Source organism: Petaurus breviceps, unplaced genomic scaffold, assembly GCF_028583685.1.
Source record: "Petaurus breviceps papuanus isolate PSGF00001 unplaced genomic scaffold, PetGlider_PUasm1.0 112, whole genome shotgun sequence".
NCBI lineage: Eukaryota > Metazoa > Chordata > Mammalia > Diprotodontia > Petauridae > Petaurus > Petaurus breviceps.
Window position 1 is genome coordinate 1497421 of NW_027185601.1, and position 27936 is coordinate 1525356.

Genomic DNA, 27936 nt, shown 5'->3' on the forward strand with positions numbered 1-27936 from the left:
AGAGAGAGAGAGAGAGAGAGAGAGAGAGAAGGAAAAAAAGACAATTTCCCTATTGTCTCTTCTTTGTCTCTGTCTCTGTGTCTCCCTTTTGTCACTCAGTCTCTGTCTCTCTATCTCTCTCTCTCTCTTTTTCTCTCTTCTCTTAGTAGCCATACAGATCAGGGTACTAAACATTTGACAAAATTTCCCATGATAACTTTGTGGACAAGTTGCAGAATTATGAGATATATTAGCAATTAATGGATACAAACAGCATCTATACATTAATACTAGCTGAAGTACATGTTGTCGAGTGATGTTCCATTCCACTTTCCCAAGCACAAGATAATGGCAAAGTGTTGATATCCTGATCCTCTTCTTCTGATGGAAAAACTTGATTCTTGATTTGTTGCATGCATTGCCATGCTGGCCCAGACATCACATAATATATAGTTGGTGTCTGGAATCCATTTAAAGTAGAAGCAACAGCAACATTATAAGCACCCATGTTTTCAAACAGCATCCAATCTCCCACATGCATTTCTGGTAAATCACAGTGTTCAACAATTTGATCAAGGCCATCATATGTTGGTCCCCATATGCTACAAGAGTAATGCTTCTCATCTGGTTTGGATCTCTTTTGTAGAATAGGTTTAACATGAGCGTGATCAAACAGGATGCAATTAAATTATCCATATATTCCATCATTTACATAGTACGTAAAAGTTTGGTCATTTGCATGATCTTCATCATTAGAATCTACCTGTTCCTTCAATACAAGTTTTTTGCAAGCATGAAAGCTGATGCAACATAGTATCTGCCTGGTTCAGCTATGATTCTCTCTCCAGAGTCAAATGGAAAATACTTGTACAATGTTGTATTGATTTCACTTGAGAGCTCTTCAAATTTAAGCTTTACATCTTCTGAACCAGGAAAGCCACAACCAAAATCAAGAAGATACATGTTGAAACCAAACTCCAACCCCACGTCAAAGACACATCAGGCATCAGAAACTGCTTGGACAAAGGTTTATGGATCAGAACAACCACTTCCCACATGAAAACTGACTCCAATACCATTGATACTCAGTCCTTTACTCTCTCAAGGAGTAGCCTACAAATTTTGAGAATGGCTCCAAATTTAACACTTAGATGATAGACAACTTTGGAGTCATCAGGGGCGATCCACAAAACCAGATTCACCCTTGGATGAGCTCTTGCAACTTTCATTAACTCTACTTCACTATCAAAAGTCAACATTTGTACTCCATTGTTGGCTGCATACTTAATCTATGACACTTGTTTCCATGGATTTGCATAAATTATCCTCTCTGGAGGCACCCCAATACTTTGTACTAATTGTATTTCAGTCTTGCTGGCACAATCAAATTCTGCTCCTAAAGCAGCAAGTGTCTTCACTACAGCTCTGCTGTCATTACATTTAACAGCATAAAAAAGGAGTTACTCTAGGAAGAGCTTTGTACCATCTCAGATGTTTCTTTAGTATGTCACAAAGGTCAGCAACATAGAAGGCATCTTTATCATCAGAAGAAGAAACTTCATTAATTTTCACTACTGCTCTGGTACGTGATTCATGCATCTGAATATCTTCAGCAGTAAAGCCTTCATCAAGGAAACTGAAGTTAAATTCATCATTGCCAGAGTTGTTCATGTCTTCTTGATGTTCTTCTAAAGTGCAACAAGATGGAAAATTAAGAGATGGAATTTAAAGACAGGCTATTTCTAGCTTTACACGGATGGTTGTTCTCCAGAAAGACAAAGTCCTGTTAAATACAAGGCTGCAATTGTGCCTTTGGTGCAGCTGTTGCACTGGACATTCTCTTACAGAGCATGGACAAAGTGGGCAGACCCCCATGGAGATGCTCCAGATGAACAGACTTTGATGGCTAAGACTCCTTCCTCCCCAACCTACACCGCTGTTCAGCCACCTGTTGCCCAGCCAGAGGAGCCACACCGAGCCACAGGCCTGAGATGGCATGAGAGCTGGTGGCAGAGGAGCTGCTGGTGGAGGAGGCTGAAGGGGTCTGACCTAATACCTTATTTTTTTTACTGAGGTATCTAAAGTTAGGATAAAATGACTTGTCCAATGTCACATAGGTAGTAAGTGGTAAAGCTGCAATTAGAATCTATATTTAACTTCGGGATTAGTGCTCTTTCTACTATTCCAAATTACCTCTTTTCTAAACCTGCTCTAGAAATGTCTCAATGTCACTCTCTTGTTCAGTAAACATTCAATGTCTTTTCATTACTTCTAAAGGAATAAAATGCACTACTGCACTTCCATAATCTTGTCATATCCTACATTTTAATCTCTTTAAGTATTGATGATTACTTTGTACCCAAAACAGTTCCCTAATAACCAGGGTGCATATTGGATCATCTTGCATCCCCACAGGCTATGCCTGAAACTTACCCATCCACCAACACAAACACTCATCCTCCCATGCCCAAACATCAGAATACTCATCTTCCTCAAAAGCTTAGCTCAAGGACATCCTCCTGGAGAACCTTCACAGTTTTTTTTTTTTGTTGTTGTTGTTGTTGCTAGGGCTTGCCCTTTCCTCTACTTACTGTGCATTGTATTTCTTTGTGGATATGTTGTAAATTCTTTGAGAGAGATCCATTTCTGTTTTGGTCTGGACTTCTCAGCACTTGGAAATATATCTTGTGGATAGCAGGTATTTAACATATGTGTTGCCCTTTCCACCAAAACCTATATGCTTTATAAAGCTACAATTAATACTGAAATTTACTTTGTTAGCTTAAAAAAATAGGAAAAGAAAAAAGGTTTTCTCATTAAAATATGACATTCACTTAACTTGGATTTAAAAAAAAATTTAATTTCAATTTTTCATTTCCAAGTTATAGTCATGAAAATTGCAATTAGTGTTATTCATCTTGGAGAGGACCACTCCTGAACAGTATGAAATATACTATTAATATTGACAATTTAAGTTATAAGTTTATAAAGGGCAATTATAGGGAGATGGAATCTTGTCATAATTCAGCCTCTCCACGTAATAATGTGGCTTTCCAGTTTTATCCAGACTCCTCTGGTACGTGATTCATGCATCTAGTCTCTTCTCATTTTTTAACTGTTGTGAATCTTAGCATTTGTAAGTTAAAAGGTAAAATGTGCTTGTTATGTTAAGCAGCTTTAAAAATGATTTTGGAAAATACTTTAATTTTTGAAAGCCTTTTACATAAATGTTTGAAGATAGTCTTGTTGAACATGGTGAATTAGAAACTCTAGTTTAGTTGGCTTCTTTTCAGCTGCACTGTTAGAAAGGAGTGAAATGACAAGTTTCTTATAATCTCCTGAACTAGTAAATTGAGAATGCCAAATTAGGAGTAAAGTTGGCAGGAGAGAATATTCCACATCAGGTTAATTCCAACAACAAAGTAGGATCTTAGAAAGACATGCACTTGTTGTTTTTGTTGTTTTTCTTTATGTTTATTGTTTTTCTTTATTGGTTATTATTATAAAAATATTTATCAAGCACCTATTGTGTGCAAAAGGTTTTAAGGTGCACTTATTTATTCAAAATCTAAGCACTGGTCATTCTTTGGGGAAAAAAAGAGAAACTACAAACTAATTTTTCATTCCATAAATCTTCAGTTTTTAAGTGAATTCCTAACCATACCTACAAGTGTACTTCTTTCACTAGGATGGATGTCAATCCATCCATAGCTTCTCATCCTGTGATTCTTAATGTATATTCCAAAAATCTTGCCTAGAAAATTCATTCCTAATACCATAGACCTTTTCCAGGACCTTTTAATATTTCATTTATAAAAAGTGTAACCCTTGGATCCACCCATCTTCTATACCTCTTTCTTGCTAAGTGATCAGCCTCTATTTCTATTCATTCATATCTTTGATAATTTGCTTCAATGCAATTGAAACAAATACTAATGACAGCACATTTGTATATGTATGTGTCTATTTTATATACCACATAATGTTACCTTATTTAAACCAATATTTTAAAACTTCTTATCAAAAGTGGCAAACAGATACAATCAGAAGGAATTTGGTTTGTAACCACAATGTGACCATCTGTGTGTGAAGAGAAAAAAACATCTCCAAGTTTAAAAAAAACTGAGGTAAATGAAATTAAAAAAAAATCTGAGTTGACTACTAATTAAACTACTGAAACCACTTTTAATTTTAAAAAAATGAAATAAAAGCAAAAATCATTAAAAAGTGTTAATTCCTTTCTTCTCCAAAATGTTAAAAAGTCAACATTAATTTAAATAAGGAAAATTTAAGTTTCCATTTCTTCAAAATAGCAGTTTGCAAAGATCCATGTACACACACATATGTGTGTATATGTGTGTATATAGATAATTGGAATGATTTTTAAAGCTTCAAATCAAATATTTTCCTATCCTTTGAACATGCCTCTTCTACAAAAGGGTCATATATTCAGAAATATTGATTACCGTGGATACTGGTAGATATTCATAACACAACTTAGAAAGTAAATTCATAGAAGTGGGGGGCAGAGCCAAGATGGCGGAGTAGAAGCACAACCTTCCCGTGGCTCCAGCTTCCACCCTCCCCAATCCATGTAAAAAGTGGACTCTAAACAAACTTTGGAGCTGCAGAACCCACAAAATGACACAGAGAAGCTAACCTCCCGCTGAGGACAGCCCAGAAGGCTGGCAGGAATTGGCCAGCCCAGTGCTCTGAGAGCTGAGCCAAAGCACAAAGCTGAGGCTTTAGCCCCAGGGTGGGCCTGACCAGCTGCCAGACAGAGGGACTCCAGGTCAACAGAAGCCGTGGCCTTTTCCAGATTTATCAATACATGGATGCAAAGGACAAGGTGAGAGGCCAGTGCAGTCTGGACTTTGGGACCCAGTAAGTGGGAGTGCCTGGCTTTTACCCCCGGGGCGAGAAACCGCTGAGATGCTGGCACAGCCTGCCAGTGCCACGTGGCGGCTTCATCTCCTGGCCTGCAGAGTGTAGGGTGACCAAGCACCAGTCTGAGGGGTCATCACTCTTGCTTTAACCTGCTTGGATCTGGATTGCAGTCTAGGGTGGAGGTCCTGGGGTGTGTGTCCAGCTTGCCAGAGCATGTGGAGACCTCAGAGAGGGCACCCATCTAATACCTCCGGCAGCTGAGAAAACCCCAGCGTTGGGACGAAAACTCCCCTGTCTGGTGGCAGAGTCCTACTGTGGCAAAAAGCCCAAAAGTCAAATCATTGAGTTGCAAAATGAGCAGGCAAAGGAAACAAAGCAGACAGAAGATTCCAACATTACCCTCCTATTTTGGGGATAAGAAGGAGCAAGGCATGGAACAGGAGGAAAACAGTGAAGTCAGAACTCCTGCACCAAAAGCTTCAAAGGAAAATACAAGCTGGTTACAGGTCATAGAGGACCTTAAGAAGCAGATAAGAGAAGTGGAGGAAAAATTGGGAAGAGAAATGAGAACAATGCAAGAAAATTATAAAATGAGAGTCAACAGCCTGACTGAAGAAAATAATACCTTAAAAAACAGACTGACTCAAATGGCAAAGGAGGCTCAAAAAGGCAATGAGGAGAAGAATGCCTTAAAAAGTTGAATTTGACAGATGGAAAAAGAATCTCAAAAGCTCACTGAGGAGAATCATTGCTTCAGAATTAGATTGGAGCAAATGGAAGCTAATGACTTTATGAGAAATCAAGATGCTGTTAAAAAGATCCAAACAAATGAAAGAATAGAAGGCAATGTGAAATATCTCATGGGAAAAACCACTGACCTGGAAAATAGATTCAGGAGAGATAATTTAAAAATTATTGGACTACCTGAAAGCCATGACCAAAGTAAGAACCTAGAAAGCATCCTCCAGGAAGTTCTCACAGAAAACTGCCCTGATGTTTCAGAACGAGACGGCAAAATAGAGGTTGAAAGAATCCACCGATCACCTCCTGAAAAAGATCCCCAAAAGAAAACTCCTAGGAATATTATAGCCAGGTTCCAGAACTCCCAGATTAAGGAGAGAATATTACAGGCAGCCAGGAAGAAACAATTTGAATATTGTGGAAACGCAATCAGGATAACCCAGGATCTGGCAGCTTCTACACTGAGGGATCAAAGGGCTTGGAATGTGATATTCCAGAGGTCAAGGGAGCTGGGATTAAAACCAAGAGTCACCTACCCAGCAAAACTGAGTATCACATTTCGGGGGAAAATATGGTCATTCAGTGGAATACAGGACTTTCAAGCATTCTTGCTGAAAAAACCAGAGTTTAATAGAAAATTTGACATTCAGATAGAAGAAGCAAGAGAAGCATGAGAAGGTAAACACGGAAAAGAAATCATAAGGAACTTATCAAAATTGAGCTATTAACATTCCTACATGGAAAAAAAATAATTGTAACTTATGAAACTTTTCTCAGTAGTGGGAGGGATTAGAAATATATATATCTTTATATGAGGGTATGCAGGCATATGAATACATATATCAATGTGTGTATATACGTTTACAGATATACATAGATAGAGGGCACAGGACCAATTTAACAGGAAGGGATGATACTTAAAAGATGAAATTAAGAGGTGAGAGGAATATAATGAGAGGAGATGGGGAGAGACAGATTGGGGCAAACTATCTCATACAGAAGAGGCAAGGGAAAATGGTTACAATGGAGGGGAAGAATAGGAAGGCAAAAGGGAATGGGTCAACCTTATTCCTATTGAATCTGGCTTGAGGAGGGAGGGAAATACACACTAAATAGGGGATCTCGCCCTCTAGGAGAATGGGGGAGAAGGGGATGAGAGGGGGGATGATGGAAGGGAGGGCAGGCTGGGGGAGAGGGAAGTTGGAAGCACCCACTTTTGAAAAGGGACAGGATCAAAGTAGAGAATAGAACAAGTGAGAGGTGGGATGGGAGGGAGGGAAATATAGTCAGTCTTTTACAATATATCTACTATGCTATTGTTTTTCATTAGCCGCACATGTACAACCTATACTGAACTGCTTGTCCCCCCAAGTGTTGGGTGGGTGGTAGTGGGGGAAGGGAATGAATCTGGAATTGAAAGTTTTAAAATCAAATATTGAAATATTATATATATATATATATATGTGTGTGTGTGTGTGTGTGTGAAAAAAACTTCATAGAAGTAATCCACTTAATAAAACGGTTTATTCTGTAAAACTTGGACTCAGTCAAAAAGCCACACCCAAAGACCCAGAAGGCCACAAATGGCCTCAAAACTGAAGGTTCCCCACATTCTTATGTATCCCTTAGTCATTGAATGGGTATGCCCTCAGACAAACTGAGACCAGGGAAATACTTTAATTTAAAAGGGGAAAGGTCACTCATTGCATCCATAGCTACATCTAGTCTTCTTGACCTGTCTTGTCACTAGACTTGGATGAACCTCGAAGAGTGAATCTGATGATGTGCAAGTCAAGGCATCACCTTCATGATGTCATTGATCATTTAAAAAATAGAAACATGAACAACAAACAACAAATTATCCTGGAGATATGCTGGTTGGTTGGTTGTTGTTCTTCATTCTTGAAGAAGACCAAAATGACATTGCTATGCTAGGGTCAAGTTAGAGTATGTTTGACTGTGGCTGATCAGACCAATACAAGCTTGGAATGTTCTACCACAGATCAGGTACAAATACCCCATGTGAATATTTGGAGTAGATTCTCTACTGTTATCAGATCCACATATTAAAGTACATACAAAGGAGTATCATAAGAGAGAGGAGACTAAAAACAGGGAAGGGGGATGGTTATACAGCTTAGGAAGCTGATCTTAAAAGATAATGTTACTTACTGGGTTATACAATAAGCTCTAGCAGGTTATAATCACAGGTAGCTGTCAGCTTTTGTAAGAAAAACAGAGAAATATATGTGGATAAGCTCTATTATACACTAGTAAACTGTAAATGTTAGCCAAGATGACTTCTCAAACCTAAGTCATTGCTAACTCCTATTATCCCTTTCCTTGCCGTATTATAAAATGTCAAGCAGATAGAGAAAACATACATTTACAGACAACAATAATAAAAGGGGAAGAGGTAGAATAAAAGAAGAAGAAGCAAAGCTCATTAAGCAAAACTTTTACCACATGGAATTTTCTAGTTGGTCTCACTTTCTTAGCTATTACTGCCAAAAGTTCTTGATTCTTCATTTTCATCACCTTCACAGACTTTTAAAAACTGAAAATTCATCTGGATTGAAATAAGCTTCTCTTTTCTTTTATGTATTACTTATTTTTTTTTTCTTTTTGAGATATGTACATTTGCAAAGTAGGCTAATTTTTACAAGTTGCGGATATAAGGATATGGAACATGTGAGGAGCAGAGCAGTAGGAAGCTAGGTGGTCTCATTTTTGTAGGTTGTCACCCATTTTATAGAATTTTTTGCTTGACAGAATCCCAGCCTATATTCCAGGACCAAACACCTGAAGATATTCTATAACCTATAACATTTGGAAGTATCTTTCCAACATCCAATCAAAAATATCCTGTATGTAATTTTGATCCAATAGGCCTGTTATTTCCATGGTATGTAAGCTCTCTCCAAAGGTGAAGATTAGAAGGAAAAGGCAGATTGATGTGTTAGTATGCCAAAGATTGCCAACTTGAATTTTTTTCTGTGATATGAGGGAGTATTCTATATGCTCTTCTATGTGAAGGCATGTCTAAATGCTCTTTAGAAAACATCCTTCCTGGGGTGGCTAGGTGGTGCAGTGAATAAAGCACCAGCTGGGGAATCAGGAGGACCTGAGTTCAAATCCTACCAACCTCAGACACTTAACATTTGCTAGCCATGTGACCTTGGGCAAGTCACTTAACCCCAAATGCCCTGCTTTCCCCCCTCCAATAAAAAGCAAAACAAAAGCAAACCAAAAGAACAACAAAAACATCCCCTATTGTATACCATGGAATTTACTAATGTGAATTAATGTCAGTTGTAAAAAGCATAATTGGTTAATTACTGTTAATTATTATCCCAAAGGTGTCTAAAGTTTGAATTTTGCTGTTATAGCTTTTGAGCACATTAGTCACCTTTTGGTCATAGGATTTTGGAGTATGGCTAAGTAGAGTCTCCAAGGCAACAAGGAAAACCATTTTATGATTACTAAGCTACTTCACCTTGCAGTGCTGACCATAAATATAATTAGTAAAAGAATCACTATTAAGATTTTTATGGATTATGTATCAACATCTGTTGCAAACAATAAAAAAGAAGAGAGATTTTGTCAAGAACTTATCATGAGAATGATACACTATGATAATGTAGGATTTATACCAGGAATGCAGGGCTACTTCAATATTAGGAAAATTATCACCATAATTTATCATATCAACAACAAAATGAACAGAAACCATATCATTTTCTCAATAGAGGCAGACAAAGCTTTTGACACAATTCAACTTCCATTCCTATTAAAAACACTAGAGAGCATAGGAATAAATGGCGTCTTCCTTAAAATGATAAGTAGCAGCTACCCAAAACCATCAGCAAGCATAATGTGTAATAGAGTTAAGCTAGAAACATTTTTAATAAGATGGGCATTAAACACGGATATCTATTATTACTGTTGTTATTCAATGTAGTACTAGAAATATTAACTTTAACAATAAAAGAAGAAAAGAAATTGAAGGAATTAGAACAGGCAAAGAAGAAACAAAGCTATCATTCTTTGCAAATGATATGATGATATACTTAGAGAATCCTAGAGGATCCAGTAAAAAAAAAAACTACTTGAAATAATAAACAACATTAGCAAATATGCAAGATACAAAACAAAGCCACAAATATCTTCAGCATTTCTATATATTACTAACAAAGTCCAACAGCAAGAGACAGAGAAATTCCAGTTAAAGTTACTGCTTTCATTATAAAATACTTGGGAGTCTACCTGCCAAAACAAACCCAAGAAATATGTGAACACAATTAAAAAACACTTTTCATACAAATAAAATTAGATCTGAAAAATTGGAAAAACGTCAGTTACTCATGAGTAGGCCAAGCTAACATAATAAAAATGACAATTCTACCAACATTAATGTACTTGTTCTGTGCCTAACCAATAAAACTGCCAAAAATTATTTTATAGAGCAAAAAAAAAAAAAAGCAATAACAAAATTCATCTGGAAGAACAAAAGATCCAGACTATCAAGGGAATTAATGAAAATATATTCTATGGAAGGTGGCCTAGCCATACCAGATCTCAAATTGTATTATAAAGCAGCACTCATCAAAATTACTTGGTACTGGCTAAGAAATAAAATGGTGGATCGGTGGAATAGTTTCGGTACATAAGACATAGTAGTCAATGACTATAGTATTCTAGTTTCTGTGATAAGAACTCACTATTTAACAAAAACTGCTGAGGAAACTGGAAAATAGTCTGACAGAATCTAGGCATAAACCAACATCTCACACCATATACCAAATTAAGGTAAAAATAGTCACACAAGTTAGATATAAAGACTTTTTTTTTGATAAACTATAAGAGCAAGGAATAGTTTCAGATTCATGGAAATTGGAAGAATTTTTGACCAAGAGATAAAGAACATTATTTAATGCAAAATGGAATTTTTTTTTTGCCTTTTGGAGGGCAATTGGGGTTAAGTAACTTGCCCAAGGTTACACGGCTAGTTTTTTTTGTATGGGTGGTAATTGTCTGAGGCTGGAGCCGAACTCTGGTCCTCCTGACTCTGGGGCCAGCGCTTTACTTACTGTGCTACCTAGCCACCCCTGAAATGGAAAGTTTTTGCACAAATAAAACCAATGCATCCAATATTAGGAGGGAAGCAGAAAACTGGGCACAATTTTTTACATCCAGTGTCTCTGATAAAGGCCTCATTTCTAAACTATATAGAGAACTGGGTCAAATTTATAAGAATTCAAGTCATTCCCCAATTGATAAATGGTCAAATAATATGAACAGTTTTCAGGTGGAGAAATTAAAGCTATCTATAGTCATATAAAAACACTCTAAATCACTATTGATTAGAGAAATGCAATTCAAAACAACTCTGAGGTACCATGTCACACCTATCAGATTGGCTAACATGGAAAAACAAAAAAATGATAAATTCTGTAGAAGATGTAGGAAAATTGGAACACTAATGCACTGTTGTGGAGATGTGAACTGTTCCTATAATTCTGGAGAGCAATTTGGAACTATGCCCAAAGAGCTGTAAAAAGTGTATATACTTTGACCCAGAAATACCACTTCTAGGTCTATATCCCAAAGAGATCTTCTAAATGGGAAAAAACACCGAAATGTACAAAAAATATCTTTAGCAACTCTTTTTGTGGTGGCAAAGAATTGGAAATTGAGGGGCATACCCATCAATTGGGGAAAGGCTGAACAAATTGTGTTTTGTGAATATAATGGAATACTAGATAATAAGAATTGATGAGTCGGCAACCTTCAGAAAAACCTGGAAAGGTTTGAATGGACTGATGCTGAGTAAAACGAGCAGAACCAGTAGAACACTGTATACAGTAAAAGCTACAGTGTGTGATGTCTAACTTTGAAAGACATATGATCACTCCAAAGTACTCATGATGGAAAATGATGTCCATGTTTAAAGAGTACTTTGGAGTCTGAATGAAGATTGAAGCATATTGTTTATCTTCTCTCCTTTTTACTTTCTCTTTCATTTGTCTCTTTTTTTTCCTGTGACTTCTCCCATTGTTTCTAATTCCTTTTACAAAATGACTTATGTGAAAATAGGTTCAATATGAATGTATCTCTAGAGCCTATATGAAATTACATGATGTCTTGGGGTGGGTACAGGGTAGTGATGGGAAGAAAATTTGGTACTCAAAATCTTATGGAAGTGAATGTTGAAAATTAAAAATAAATAAATTAGCACACCCCACCCCTCAAAAGAGAAGGAAACCCCACAAATCTTACCCAGGACACACTTGAATGCTCCTTGCCAAATGGAAATAAATAGCAATCAATGGTTACTCTGGTTTAAAGTTAAAATCATCTCAAAAAAATAAATAAATAAAACCCAAACCCCCCAAAATTCACAGAATATTATAGAATATGATAGTCAATTAATAAAAAAAAACAGAATGAAAGAACAGAATGAAATTTATAGAAAATTTCACAAGAGATAACATTGATCAAGATTACCCCAAGAAGATTTGATATTGAAAATATAAGAAAGAACACAAACAAGAAACTGGGAAAACTACTCTCAGAAACTGAACTCTACCAATAATAATGGAGCACTAATATGTATCATGACACCCCAGTACCTGAGACACTGCAGAAAATGGAGAGATGACAATAAACATAAAGACAGTAAAAACAAAGCTGTACTAGACTAAATATACACAGTGAACATGTGTGGTAAAGTGACACATTCTGGGAAATATTAAGGATTTTTAAAAAAGCAAAAAAATGGTGATTTATATAGCATAAGTAACACATCTCTGAATGACTATACTCTTATCACACACACACACACACACACACACACACACACACACACACACACACACACACACACACATACACTGTCTTTTGCCACTGTTATGAAGGATTCCCAGCACAGAGTTCTTCTGGAAGAGTGTTTTATTGTAGATTCCTTCAAGGAACTGTGTAAAGAACTCCATGGGAAACTGAATAGTCTATGAGTCATTCATTTCACTTTTCTATAATTCTGACTTTTAGAAACTTTCCTCACTCCCTAGCAGAACTGAAATCAGAGGTTGTGATTTCCACACATCTTTTCTAGTTATCTCCTTTGGGATCAGAGTACATCTACTCCTTCTGACCCATGATAGTCCAATACTCCTTCTTTTATTAAAAGACAATGATAATATTCCCCCAGAGTCTTATTTTTTTTCCTCCAAGGCTGAACAAGTCCAGTTACTCTACTCCCCAATCACTTGGTTCCAATTGTCTGACTATTATGGTCATTCTATTACTGACTTGCTTCAGCTAGTCAATGTAACTTCTAAACTGTGCTCCAACCCCTAATCCTACCTGAGCTTCTGGGGGTAATCAAGAGCAACTGTTGAAATAAATTGAATTAGGTCAAGTAGAGGGGAAAATCTAGATATTTGACTTAAGACTTCTGTGAATGTCTTATCTATGTAATATTCAAGTACAATTTTAGAATACTGTGACCTCACCTTGTAGGAGTCCAAAGAAGTTTTTCTTGGTTCAGGGAGTATTTAAAATATCTATTATTTATTCATTTATCTTTCTATCTATCTGTTTGTCTATCTGCTGTAACTTTTACATTTCTTTTTACTGGATGAAAAGACCTTTGAAGTATTCCAGATAAGTCTAGATTATCAGTGATCAAAGGGTGATACTGCTTTGGGTGAGGTCAAATGACCATTGATGATCTTTTTCACTCTTAATTTTTATTATCCAATGTCCTTCAACAATGCCATTGATTATAGATGATTCTATTAGGCAAATTTGTAGGACTTTCAGAATGAATGTAAAATGAATGTAAAAAGGCTTAAAATTAACATTATATTTTCCCCCCATTTTATGGAACATTTTATTTCTAAATTCCAATATGTAAAAGGCGTTGGGATCTTTCCCTTTAACTGGAATGTTTTATAGAAATATTTTAAAGCAAGATTTTTCTTTCATTTTTTTTTTTTGTTGTTGTCAGCAGAAACCTTTAACTGTCAGTGTTTTAAAGTGAAATGCCTTCAGGCTGGACAGAGCTTTAGATCTTCAAAAGCTTACATGAAGAATATTGTCATATTGTGTAGGTTGATATGAACTAGAGATAAGTAAATAGAACTCCAGGAAAAAAAGATTATTTTGTGGTAAACAGTGTATGTGTGTGTGTGTGTGTGTGTGTGTGTGTTTGTATAAGGATATCAGATGCAGTATAAAGAAATTATTTTTTTTTAATGAGATAGGAGTAAATATAGAAAAAGACTAAAATCACTCCAGGCAGTGGAGCAAAAAGAACATCATTCTCTTTGGTGCTTTTTTCTGGTAGATTGACACCCTAGACTAGGTGCTAAAATGTGGCTAGAATCCTACCTTAGTTCGCCAACTGTTATTCTCTACTTTTTTTTTTGACTAAGTAATTTTGCTAGGTTTTCTTTTATAATTTAAAAGCATATTTTATAATCATTATTTTTAGAATATGAATAGGCAATGGAATGTTTGGATAGATGACACCTTATTGTTACTTTTATAAAAGTCATTTTTAAAATGAGCCAGACTTTTGCCATGACCTAAATTACCCAACCCTGTGCTAGTCTGGAACTTTGGGAGCAGCTACCGACTTGATCCAAACTCTGACCTCTCACCTGTACTTTTAAAAAAGCCTTCTAATTGGATTATCTATCTCAAACAGCTGCCAAATAGATTTTCCCAAAGAACAGATGTGTCCATTACCCTTCTCGATCACTTAGTAAACACTGGTATCCTTTCATCTGTAGAGTCAAACATACATGCATAATATGCATACATACATATATCCACATATGTGTTTATATGTGTGTATGTATAAGTGTTTATGTATGTGATCTTTTGTTGTTGTTGTTATTTTAGACCTCTTCAGAACCTGACTCCTCCATTTCTTTCTGGTCCCTAGAAAACATTCCCTTCTATACACTCTATTGTTCAGACATAGTGACTTACTTGTTCCTCCTCACAAATAGTACTCTATCTCTCCTCTCTGATTTTTCAATAGCTGTTCATCATCTCTATATGGAATGTTCTCCTTTTTCTAAGGCATAGTAGTACTGACTTCTTTTAATACTGAGAACACAAACACATATTCAATCGGTAGTTCCTGGTTCTTTGATGATCTCTTGCATCTCAAAATAGATTATTTTAAAGCACCATACAAAGTGAGTAAGAAGGAGGAAAAGTTAAGGTAGCAAAGGTGTACTGGGGATAACATTCATCTACATTGTAGGCTGTGGAAGCTTCATAATTATAGACTTTACCTATGGATATATACCTTCTGTCTAGGCTGGATTGTTCTTTTCACTCTACTCTTATTTTTGGTAACCCTAAATTTCCAAAAACAGGACTGCCACATAGTTTGACTCATATACTGTAAAGATACTAAAAGTAACAAAGTTTGAGGGATATACTAATGCCCCTTCCTCACCCTCCTATTTACCACTCTATCTATCTCTCAAGTCTCCACCACTATACTTCTTTTAACACCTAAAAGTCACTTATAATAAAAACATGTTTAGATCTTAAATGCAACCATTTTTGTAGTGATAAAACAAAAAAAAATCACTATAACCTACTTATAAAGTAAATGAACACATAATAAAATATATTACAAGTCATGTATAACTTGGGTTACATTTTCCCTAAAATGACCTCAGTATTTGTGTGAGAGAATGAATACATATTTAAAGCAAATTGGCAGTGGGGAGGTGGAGCCAAGTTTGCAGTGTAAAGGCAAAGACTTACCTATAAATTTTAAAATAACACCTCAAACCAAATTCTATAGTGGCCAAACCTTCAAAGATCAGGTTGTAAAGCCAAGCACTAGCAGCTCTCCATAGGACTGCTTCTGTGAATAGCTTTAACATTCTGATCACATAGTATAGTGAACTCTATTCAGCAATAAACCAAGGGAAAACATTCACAGAAACCAAAGTACAGTATTCATAATGATATAGCATTAACAACTTATCACAAAAGTGGCTTCATAGTTTTAAACAAAACATATCATTCAGTAAGCCCTTAACTCAATCATCCTTAAGGGATACAAGGTACAAAATACAAAGTTCTCCCACCTCTAGGCCATAGTAAATCATGATCTTCTCAGTCAGCACTAAATACCCAAGGAGAGGTCTTTTCATCTTGACTTGATGCTGGCTCCCAGATTCCATGTTTCTTCTTCCATGGGTCCAGCTCTTGCCTGAATTTATCCAATTGTCACCTGGATGCACAGGCAGGCAGCTCTCAGCTCCTTGTCCAGCTCCTCATTCAGTTCCTCATCCAACTCCCATTCCACATTGAAACTCACAGTGTCCAATCCACCTCAAGTTCTTTGCTATTTCTGTTTCTGGGAAGACAAAGCTTAACAGAGCTAACAGAATGTTGTTTTTAACATTCACACACATTGCCGGCACCACCATCAATTCCTTATCTGTCAGTGAATCAACACTGACCCCCACACAAGGTCTGAGAAGTCACACAGACCCACAAACAAGGTCTGAGAACTCAACACAAATTGTCAGTATAGTCCCACGACCTCTGAAACTCTCCTCCAGGACTTCTATAAACAGACAACAAAAATATCCTCTTTCAGGGCTTCCAGTATGGTCCCAGGGCTTCTGTACATAGTATTACAAACACAAATAAATGCAGACAGAACAGACCAAGAGAGTGCCATCCATCAAAATGTTCCATTCTCAGTTTTGCTCTCTCCCAGCTTTTGCTTATACTTTTATATGGTAACTAGCTCCTCCCTGTTCCCCCCACCCCCACCTCTTGCATCCTTCCTGTTCCTGTCTTTGGCAAGCCCCTCCCACTGTGGTTTTCATAAGTTCTGTTTCTTAACAAAGACTTGATATAATCATGGGCAAGGTTCAACTGAAACAAGGTGCTAAGTACTTGTTTCCTTGCCATTACACAGGTTGAAACAGGTTTCAAGCCCAGGACAATTTAGAACTTCAAGACAAAAGAAAGTAGGAAAAATCTATCTAAGTGAAGTGGTGGTTAGGCTTGTGAGTCCAGTGCAGACTGCAATGAATGGTGATGACCCTAGTATCAGGCCTTGGAGGCAAGGTATCAGTAACCTCTGCATTTACGAACTCAACCCACAGATAAGAAGCGGGTCAAACAACTGGTCAGGGTACTCTTTGCTGGCAGTGAATGTAAGACTGTTGCATTTTCTTTATGTAGTTGTTTGTCATAGACTGAGAGCAAAAGGAGCATCAGCTCATTAATGCTTCTGGTCCCAGCAGAGTAGAGACCCTGGTCACACTTTTAGGATAGAAAAGAGTGCTTCTGGTTGTTCACAGAACAGAACACAGGGCAAGAAAGATGTGACTACATATCTTTTTAGATCAAACCACCTTGGAAGACATGAAAACCTATAGATTTCCAAATCTAGCTCTGAAAACAGAAGCAAGAAAGGCCTGAAGTTTAGGATAACGTCCCCCTCAAACTCGCGAAAAGAAGCCAAATTTAACATAGTTTTAAGTAAAGAAATAGACGAGACAAAAATCAGCTAACAACAAAAGAAGATCTAGACCATAGAAAGTTACTATAACAATAGAGATCAATTCACAAACCTGGAAAAAGACAATGAAGTAAAAAAAGAAAAATTACATGTATAGCTTCAAAGAAAATTATAAACTGGCCAGTGGCACCAAAAAGATTCCTGAAAGAACTCAAATATGATTTTAAAGAAAAGAAAAGGAGAAGAAAAATGGAAAAAGAAATGTTATACAAGAAAAAATATGAAGAGTCAAAGCTTGGTAAAGGAGACATAACAAATGCTGGAGAAAATAACAGCTTAAAATTAGAATTGGACAAATGGAAAAGGAGGAACAAAAGTTTACTAAAGAAAATAATTCACTAAAAACTAGAACTGGTCAATTTGGAAGTAATGACTCCATGTAACATCATGAAAAAAACAAAACAAAGGTAAGAAACATAGAAGAAAATGTGAAATATCTCATTGGAAAGACAACTGACCTTGAAAAGATATTGAAGAGAGATAGTTGTTTTTTTTTGTTTTTTTTTTTTTAAGGACATTGTCTAAATTTATTTGAGGAACCTGAGCCTATATGTTAATTTGCATGGTTGGAGTTTCTAATGGAATGGCAAGAATAAATTAGAACTCACCACTCAAAAGGCCAAAGGTTCCTGATAATCTGTTTTTTCAAACCTTTCTTTTTTTGTAGTTTGTTTAATTTTTTTTAATTTTTTACTTTACATCATTCATTTCCACAAGATTCTGAGTTACAAATATTTCCCCATTTTTCCCCTACCCACCACCTCCCAAAAAATAATCCGACTGAATATCCCCTACCCCAATCTGCTCTCTCCTATATCTTCCCCCATATCTCTCCAACTTTCTAGTAAGGCATGGTGGATCTCTATGCCCCAGTGCCTGTATATCTTCCTTCCCAGTTACATGGGAATAATTAAAATAATTATATGTTATTAAAATAATAGTTAAGATAATAATAATAAAAATATATAATTTTTAAACATTTATTTTAAACCTTTGAATTCCAGATTCTTTCCCTACCTCCCTCATCACCTACCCTTACTGGGAATATAAGTAATTCAGTATAGGTTGTACATGTGTAGCTATGCAAAACATTTCTATAGTGGATATATTGTGAAAGACTGACTATATTTCCCCACCATCCCATCCCACACCTCGGTTGTTCTGTTCTCTGCTTTGATCCTGTCCCTTTTCAAAAGTGGGTGCTTCCAACTTTGCTCCCCCCCAGCTGTCCTCCCTTCCATCATGCCCCCTCTCGTCCCCTTCCCCCATACTCTCCTGTAGGGTGAGATACCCTATGTAGTGTATATGTAATTCCCTGCCTAAGCCAAATTCATTGACAATAAGGTTGACTCATTTCCTTTTGCCTTCCTGTTCTTCCCCTCCATTGTAACAGTTTTCCCTTACCCCTTCTATATGAGATATTTTACCCCAATCTATCTCTCCCCTTCCCCTCTCATTATATTCCTCTCTCATATCTTAATTTGACCTTTTAAGTATCATCCCTTCCTATTCAACTGGTCCTTTACCCTCTGTCTATGTATACCTGTACACACACACACACACACACACACACACACACACATATACGCACTCACTTATGTATTCATATGCCCTTATACCCTTCTATATAGACATATATATGTATACATATATGTATATATGTATATATATATATGGGTGTACATATATTTATTTCTATTCCCTTCAACTATTCTCATACTTACAAAAGTTTCATAAGTTACAATTATTATTTTTCCATGTAGGAATGTAAGTAGTTCAACTTTGATAAGCTCTTTATAATTTCTTTTCCTGTTTACCTTCTCATGCTTCTCTTGCTTCTTGTATTTAAATGTCAAATTTTATACTCAACTCTGGTTTTTTCATCAAGAATGCTTGAAAGTCCTCTATTCTACTGAATGACCATATTTTCCCCTGAAACATGATACTAAGTTTTGCTGGATAGGTGATTCTTGGTTTTAATCCTAGCTCCTTTGACCTCCAAAATATATATTCCAAGTCCTTTGATCCCTCAGTGTAGAAGCTGCCAGATCCTGTGTTATCCTGATTGTGTTTCTACAGTATTCAAATTGTTTCTTCCTGACTGCTTGTATTATTTTCTACTTGATATAGGAACTCTGGAACCTGGCTATATTATTCCTAGGAGTGTTCTTTTTGGACTCTTTTTCAGGAGGTGATCAGTGAATTCTTTCAATGTCTATTTTGCTTTCAGTTTTCAAACATCAGGGCATTTTTCCTTGAGAATTTCTTGGAGGATGATTTCTAGATTCTTTTTTGATCATAGCTTTCAGGTAGTCCAAGAAATTTTAAATTATCTCTGCTTGCTGGATCCATTTCCCAGGTCAGTTTTTTTTAATGAGATATTTCACAATTCCTTCTATTTTTCTTTTCATTTGTTTGGATCTGTTTAATAGTATCTTGATTTCTCATAAAGTCACTTGCTTCCATTTGCTCCAATCCAACTCTGAAGGAATGATTCTATTCAGTGAGGTTTTGAGATTCTTTTTCCATCTGGCAAATTTGGCTTTTTAAGGCATTCTTCTCCTCATTGCCTTTTTAGGCAATCTTTTGTCTTTTGAGTTACTCTCTTTTTTAAGGTTTTATTTTCTTTTGTCAGGTTGTTGACTCTAATTTTATAATTTCTTTGCATCATTCTCATTTCTCTTCCCAATTTTTTCCTCCACTTCTCTTATTTGGTTTTCAAAATCCTTATTAAGCTATTCTATGGAATTTAAGCAGTTTATTCTTTTCTTGGAAGTTTCTGGTGTGGGAGTTCTGATTTTGCTGTCTTCCTCCTGTTCCATGCCATGATCCTTTTTGTCCCCAGAAAAGGAATACAGAGTCGGACCACTGTGCTTACCTTGGTTTCCTTGTTTGCTCATGTTGACACTCAATTACTTGACTTTTGAGCTTTTTGTCACAGTATAACTCTGCTACCAGAGAGGGGAGCTTTGTCCCAATCACTGGGGTTTTCACAGCTGCTGGAGGTATTAGTTTGCTGCCTTCTCTGAAGCCTCCACACATTCTGGCAGATGGTTCATGCACCCCAGGACCTCCACCCCAGACCACAATCCAGATCCATATAGGTTAAAGCAAGAGCAATTACCCCTCAGACTGGTTGCTTGGTTCCCCTACAATCAACTGACCAGGAGCTCTGGAGCAGCCATGTGGCTGCAACTGTATGGCTGCAGTTGATTAGCTGCTTCTCCCTCCATGGTGTAAAGGCCTGACTACACTCCCAAACTCTGGGTTCACAAAGTCCATACTACACTGACCTCTCACTTTGTTCTTAGCATTATGGGCTGATAATTCTGGAAACTGCAATGGCCTCTGGTGATCTGAAGTCCCTCTAGCCCGCAGCTGGTTGTGGCTGCCCTGAGGCTAAAACCTTCAGATTGAGCAGGGCTGGCCTTGGCTCCCAACAAGCTGCACTGGCCACTTCCTGCCAGTCTGCTGGGCTGTCCTCCGCAGGTGGTTAGCTTCTGTTGTTATTTTGTGGGTTCTGTAGAACCAAAGTTTGTTCAGAATTACCTTTTATATGAATTGGAGGAAGTGAAAGCAGGAGCCCCGCGGAAGTCCTGTTTCTACTCTGCCATCTTGACTCTGAAGACAGATAGTTTAAGTGATATTGGACTTCCTGAAAGTCATAATCCAAAAAAGAATGTAGACATCACATTAAATGAAAGTATAAAATTGTGCTGTTATCCTAAAACCAGACAGTAAAATAGAAACTGAAATAGCTATGATAGATCTCTGGAGAAAATTTAATGAGAATAGAAAAGTGAAAGGAATATACATTTTATCAGTGGTACATGGCACCTATACAGAAATTGGCCATGTATTAGGGCTTTAAAAACCTCACAACCAATTGCAGGCAAGCAGAAATAATAAATGCATTATTTTTTCATCACAATGAAGTAAAAATTGTATTCAGTAAATGAGTTTGTAAGCATAGATTTAATTGGAAATTAAATAATCCTAAAGGATGCGTGGTACTTGAAGTGTGACCTTGGCCAAGTCACTTAACCCCAATTGCCTTGCCTTCCACTCTCCAAAATCAAAACAATAGGTGGGTCTAAGAACAAATCATAGAAACAATAAAAAATTTAATTAAATAAAATGAAAACAATGAGATAATATATCAGAATTTATGTCATGTAGTCAAAGTAGTACTTGGGGAGAATTTATATCTTTAAACACAACAATAAAAAAGAAAGATCATATCAGTGAAGTGGGTATGCAACTTAAAGAAAAGAAAAATTACAAGTTAAAAATCCAAAATTAAATACGAAATTTGAAATCCTGAAAATCAAAGAGGAGATTAATAAAACTGAGGGTAAAAAAAATCATTGAACTAATAGATTAAACTAAGAACTAAAATTTGAAAACATCCAATAATATTAATAAACCATTTGTTAATTTGATAGAAAAGAGAAAGGACTGCCAAATTAGCCATATCATTCATGAAAAAGCCAATTTACTATTGAAGTGTATTAATAGGCAGTTTGCAGAAGAAGAAATCAAAGCTAATTATAGCAATATGAAAAAATTCTGTAAATCCTTACTGATTGGAGAAATTAAAATTAAAACAACTCTGAGGTACCACCTCATACTTCATAATGGAAATGACAAATGTTGGAAGGGATGTGGGAAAATTACCAAAGTAATTCATGAGTTGTGGAATTGTGTACTGATCCATCCATTTTGGAGAGCAATTTGGAACTATGCCCAAAAGGCTCTAAAATTGTGCATATCCTTTGAATCATCAACAGCACTACTAGGTCTATATTGCAAAGAGACCAAAGAAGAAGTAAGTGGATTTATGCATACAAAATATTTATACTAGTTATTTAGGTGGTGTCAAAGAATTGGAAACTGAGCAGGTGCTCATCAATTTTAGGTTGAACAAGTTGTGGTATATATGATTGTGATGGAATACTATTGTGCCATAAAAAATGAGAAGCAGATTTTTCAGGAAACCCTGGAAAGACATATATGAACTGATGCATAGTGAAGTGAGCAGAACCAAGAGGACATTTTAAACAGTAACAGCAGTATGGTGTGATGATCTACTGTGAATGACTTGGTTATTCTTAGCAATACAATTCCCCAAGAGAATTCCAAAGGTCTTATGAAAAAAGTATGATAACCTCTAGAGAAAGAACAGACAAGGTCTAAATACAAACCATTTTTTGGCAGGGTGTCCATTTTCTTTTGGTTTTACAACATGACTAATATGGAAATATGTTTTATATGACTGCACATACATATATCAAATTGCTTGCTATCTCAGGGAACAAGGAAGGAAAAGAGGAAAGGGGATAATTTGGAACTTAACATTTAAAAAAAAGTTAAAAACTATTATATATAATTGGAAAAAAATATTAAGGAAATAAAGGCAATTTACTGGAAAATATGTGAAGAAAGAAAACCTAAGTTCTGGGTGGCAATTAACAACCCTAGACTGCAGGCTTTGATGTCATTGGTCCTTTCAGGAACATTTTCCCTATGGGAAACCCTTCTTTTATAAATGTTCATTTGCTGGTCTTCACAGCTCTCTGTCTCAACACATCCTTTTCACTTTACATTTTTTTTTATAGCAATCAGGGTTATGTAACTTGCCCAAGGTTACACAGCCAGTTATTTTGTGTGGGTGTTAAGTACCTGGGGCCAGAACGGATCCTGGGTCCTCTTGACTGGGGCCAGGCATCTTACTTGCTGTGCCACCTAGCTGCCCCCACTTTACATTTTTTTAAGCTTAAAGAAAGCCACTAAGAACATTTAGAAAGTATTACATCTTAATGTGGACAGCAGTTCCACTTAAGTCCAAGAAATGTATACCTCATAATGCTCGGTACCATACATGAAACCAGTCATCACTTTGCTCACCATGTTCTTGCATTGTTTAATTTAGACATCATAGCAAACAGCTCAGCTTAACACTTCATGGACAAGGCTTTGCCATCTTTGCCATCCAAAAGCACAGTGTATTTCTAAAATCCTTTACCTCTCATAAGTTGAAAAGCCAATAGTTGAAATTACTGTCTCTCAAGCTAACCAGGAGGTATTGCACAAAGTTTTTCTGACTCGACTATGCCTATTCTTCTACCAGCTTCATTTCAATGTTTCATTTTCCTTTCCATTTCTTTCATGTGTTTTAAATCCCTTACCACAATGACTTTAGTGTCTTTTTCATGTATCTTACACAATTTTCAGTAGCTTAAATTGGAACCTCTTTGCTCTCAGTGATTATAATATATAAAAGGTATCACCACTCTAAATTTCATCTATGATATCAATAATCAATTTTAAAAATCACATGCTAATTTGCTACTATTTATGATAGCCATTTTTATGCTTTGCCCCCTTAAATAACAAAGCAATTGTATTCAGTTGCGTGAAGGTGTCCTGATGTAATACAAATCTAAAGCATTTAATTAATGTCTGCTATGTTTCAGGAACTATGTTAATCATTGAGCATATGATGAAAGGGAAAAGAAAGACAGTTTCTTCCCTCAAAGGACTAATAACCTAGTAGGGAAGAAAACATCTGAACAAAGAAACTGTATATAGGCTAAATAGGAAGTATTCGACAGAGGTGAGGTACTAGTATTAAGACAGTCGGGAAAGGTTTCCTATAGAAGATAGCATTTAAACTGGGACTTGAAGGAAGCCAGGAAACAGAGATAAGGAAGAAGAGCATTCCAGGCATGAAGGACAGCTAATGAAAATGTTTATCACTGAGAGATAAAGTATTTTGTACTAGGAACAGTAAGGATGACTTTATTATGAAAGGCTTTGAATGTCAAGTGGAGGATTTATATTATGATCCTAGAGGTGACAGAGAGCTGTTGGAGTTTATTGACTAGTACCATGATTCAGCATCTCATTTTGTTTCTTTAAGCTGTATGTCAGTGCTCAGATTTTTCTTGCTTAATAAATAAAAATTAGTTGCTTTCTTTAAGCCATCAACCTGCTTTGAAATAAACATTGAATCATCTTACATTTTTCACATAATGATTTAAGTCTTTTTATTTATGCCACAGTTCATTTTCTATCCAATTATGCTCATTTTTTTCCTTAAAGATATTTTTCTTCATACACATATTATCAATTTTTATTAAACTGTCTCCATTTCCCTACTTTATTCATAAAATACATTACATTCTTTAACATTGGATTTAAATATCCTTGCTTACACAAAATGGCTTTTTCTATCCCATTCAATGCTAAATTTCTCCATTTTAAAAGGCTATTTTAATACAGTACCTTACAATAATAATGCCAAACTCAAATACAAATGGGAACACTGAAATACATATTGACTTTGAAAACCACATATTACCATTATCTCTATGGTAGAGTATTTTAATTATTTTAAATATATCCCAATTGTATTTTATTCAGTATGATTTTTTTATGCACTTTTGCTCAAAGGTATCTCTCTACTACTTTTTTGGGTAAGGCTTTCCAATTATATCTCATGATCTAGAAATATAAGAAACATTAAAGGTAATCAAGTTTCATTTTACAGATGAGAAGACTGAAGAACAGTAAATTTAATTGACTTGTGGAAAGTCTCATACCTAGTATGTATCAGAGGCAAGTTCCAAACCCAGCCCTTCTTGAAAAATCCAAGACCTTCATACTAGCCAGTAAACCATGCTGCTGGTAACTTTTAAAGTATGTATCTGATTTAAGATGTTTAACAGGACATCATCAGCCATGAACACATTAGGTGGATTTTTAAAAATCAATTAAGTCACATTATTTTTTCTGACTTCTAAATTTTATTGAATTGCTTTTTGAATTTTTTAAAAGAGGCTCCTCTTATTCAGATATATAAATTTTGCAAGATGCCAACAAGTGGCTAACAGAAGATTTTTTTTCTAACAAAAATGTTTAATCAAGCAGGAGTTGGGAAACCAGAATTATTCAAAAGATAAAAAAATCAGAATTTAGCAATTTAGAGCCCATCTTGGATTGAGAAGGATTATTAGGACTTCTTTGCTAGTCCTGAGAGACAGCTCGTTTTTTTTTTTTTCATTCACTAATTTTTCTGTCTGGTCAAAGGATACTTGGTATTTTCAAAGGCTGCATCATTTCCTTCACCTACTTCTTGCCCTTATGAACAATTTCTTCTTCAATATGAATGTAAGGGAGAATGACAAGATAATCACATAACTGAGGAACTATTAGCTAAGAGGAAAATAGAAAGCAATCTGGTGGCAGTCAAAGTTTCTCATGGGAGAACATAGGGTTACCAGTCAACAGAATTGTTGAAAGGATGTCATTGTTAAAATGCAATAAAATTCTAGAATCATGAACAAAACACGGGAGGAACCTGACTCCAAAAGAAATGTTGGAAAGACTTAAACTTAGAAAAGAATTTTGTGATCATGTCTGAGGATAAGAAGAGGCTTAGAGTAAGGTATAATGACAAGAGTTAAGAATTAAAATGTGTGTTTAATTTTAACAAGAATATAATTTTTTAAAAATTCTCTGTAAGACAATTTACTTATACTTTAGCTCCTTTACAGGAAATAAAATGTTCAGCCTTTTCTTTTATAAGATTTTGAGTTCTGAATTATTTTCTCTCTATTCCTCCTCTTCTGAAAATGATGGATAGTTTGATAAAGTTTATAATTCTGCTATCATGTAAAAAATATTTTTGTATTAGTCACAATTGTGAATAAAGAAACACATCAAAAGAAAATTTTAAAAATATACATGAGAAGGAATAAAGTGAAAAAAATATGCTACAATCTGCATTTTATCACTTCTTTATTTGAATGTGGATAGCATTTTCCTTCACCAGTCCATTATACTAGTCTTGGATCATTGTGCTGCTGAGAAGAGCTGAGTCATTCATATTTGATCATTGCACAATATTTCTGATACTGTGTACAATGTTTTCTTTGCTCATTTCTCTTTGTGTCAGTTCATATGTCTTTCCAGGTTTTTTTTTCTGAAATACACTTGCTCATCATTTTTCATCGCATGATAGTATCCCATTCCATTGATATACCACAGTTTGTTGAGTCATTCCAAATCTGATGGACATCCCCTCAATTTCTAATATTATGCTATCATGAAAAGTGCAACTATAAATATTTTTTAACATGTAGGTCTTTGTCCCTCTTTTATCATGTTTTTGGGATACAGAATTATCAATAGTATTGCTGTATCACAGGATATGTATAGTTTGGTTGCCCTTTGGGAATATTTCCACATCAATCTCCAGAATGGTTGAATCAGTTCACGATTCTACCAATATTGCATTAGTGTCATAACTTTCTCCCATCCTCTCCAACATTTATCATTTTCCTTTTTCTGTCATATTAGCCAATCCAATAGGTGTGATGGTACTTCAGAGTTGTTTTAATTTTCATTTCTCTCATAAAAAGTAGTTTAGCACACTTCTTCATAAACCTACAGATAGCTTTGATCTCTTCCTCTGAAAACTGCCTCTTCATACTTTTTGAACATTTGTCAGTTGGGAAATCACTTGCATTCTTTTACATTTGACTCAGATCTGTATATATTTGAAAAATGAGGTCTTTATCGGAGTCACTTCCTGTAAAGATTGTTTCTTAGCTTTCTGCTTTCCTTCTAATCTTACTTGCATTTGGTTGTCTTGTACAAATTTTTAAAATTTAACATAATCAAAATTACCAATTTTATATTTTATAAAGCTCTCTGTCTTTTGTTTGGTTATGGATTCTTCTCCCAATAGATCTAAAAGTTAGACGTATTTTTTTTTTCTTTCTAATTTGCTTATGGTGCCTCCCTTTATGTGTAAAGCATGTAAAATGTCTATCATATCTGTTTTCTCTAATATTCTATTTACCTTCATAGTTTCTTTTTTCTTTTTGTTTTGGTTGGGTTTATTGCATTCTGAGAGAGGACAGTTGAGGTACCCCATTAGTATAGTTAGATGTTTATTTCTTCCAGTAACTCACTTAACTTCTCCTTTGAGAATTTGAATGTTATACCACTCGGTGCATATATGCTTAGTCAAGATATTGCTTCATTGTGTATGGCATCTTTTAGCAAGAGGTAGTTTCTTCCTTATCTCTTTCAGTTATACCTATCTTTGCTTTTACTTTGTCTGAGATCAGGATTACTACCCCTGCTTTGTTTTTACTTCAGCTGAAGCATAATAGTTTCTGTTCCAACCTTTTACCTTTATTCTATATATGTCTCTCTGCTTCAAGTATGTTTCTTGAAAACAACAAAAGATTTTGGTTTTTGGTTTTTGATCCACTCTGCTATTTGCTTTTGTTTTATGGGTTACAGTTAATAACTGTGTATTTCCCCAATTCTATTCTTCCTCCTGTTTGTTTTCTCTCTCCATTCACCCTTTCCCTTCTCATCAGTGTTTTGCTTCTATCTACCACCTCCCCTGATCTGCCCCCCATCTGACAGTACCCACAATGCCTTATTGATCTTCTCCCCTCCTACTTCCATGTTATGTAAAATAAATTTCTATATTAAAATGATTGTGTATATGATTCCTTCTTTGAGCCAATAATGATGATTGATGTTAGTTCAATTGATGTTAGTTACCCACCCTACCATCTTCTCCTGCACTGTAATAGGTCTTCTGGACCTCTTCATGTGATATTCTGCCTCTCCCTTCCCTATGCACCCATTGTATTCCTCTTTAAAATCCCTTAATTTTTTATGTCATTCTCTATAACATAATCTAATGCCCTTATCCTCTGTACATT

At 35.7% G+C, this 27936-nt stretch overlaps 1 protein-coding gene and 1 pseudogene across 1 annotated transcript in view; one reads left to right on the top strand and one right to left on the bottom strand.

Annotated features, from left to right (window-relative positions):
• LOC138157377 (contactin-associated protein-like 2) overlaps positions 1-27936 on the top strand; it is a 2155842-nt gene that overhangs the window by 323490 nt on the left and 1804416 nt on the right. The window lies entirely within an intron of this gene.
• On the bottom strand, positions 257-1650 carry LOC138157327 (ornithine decarboxylase pseudogene; annotated as a pseudogene).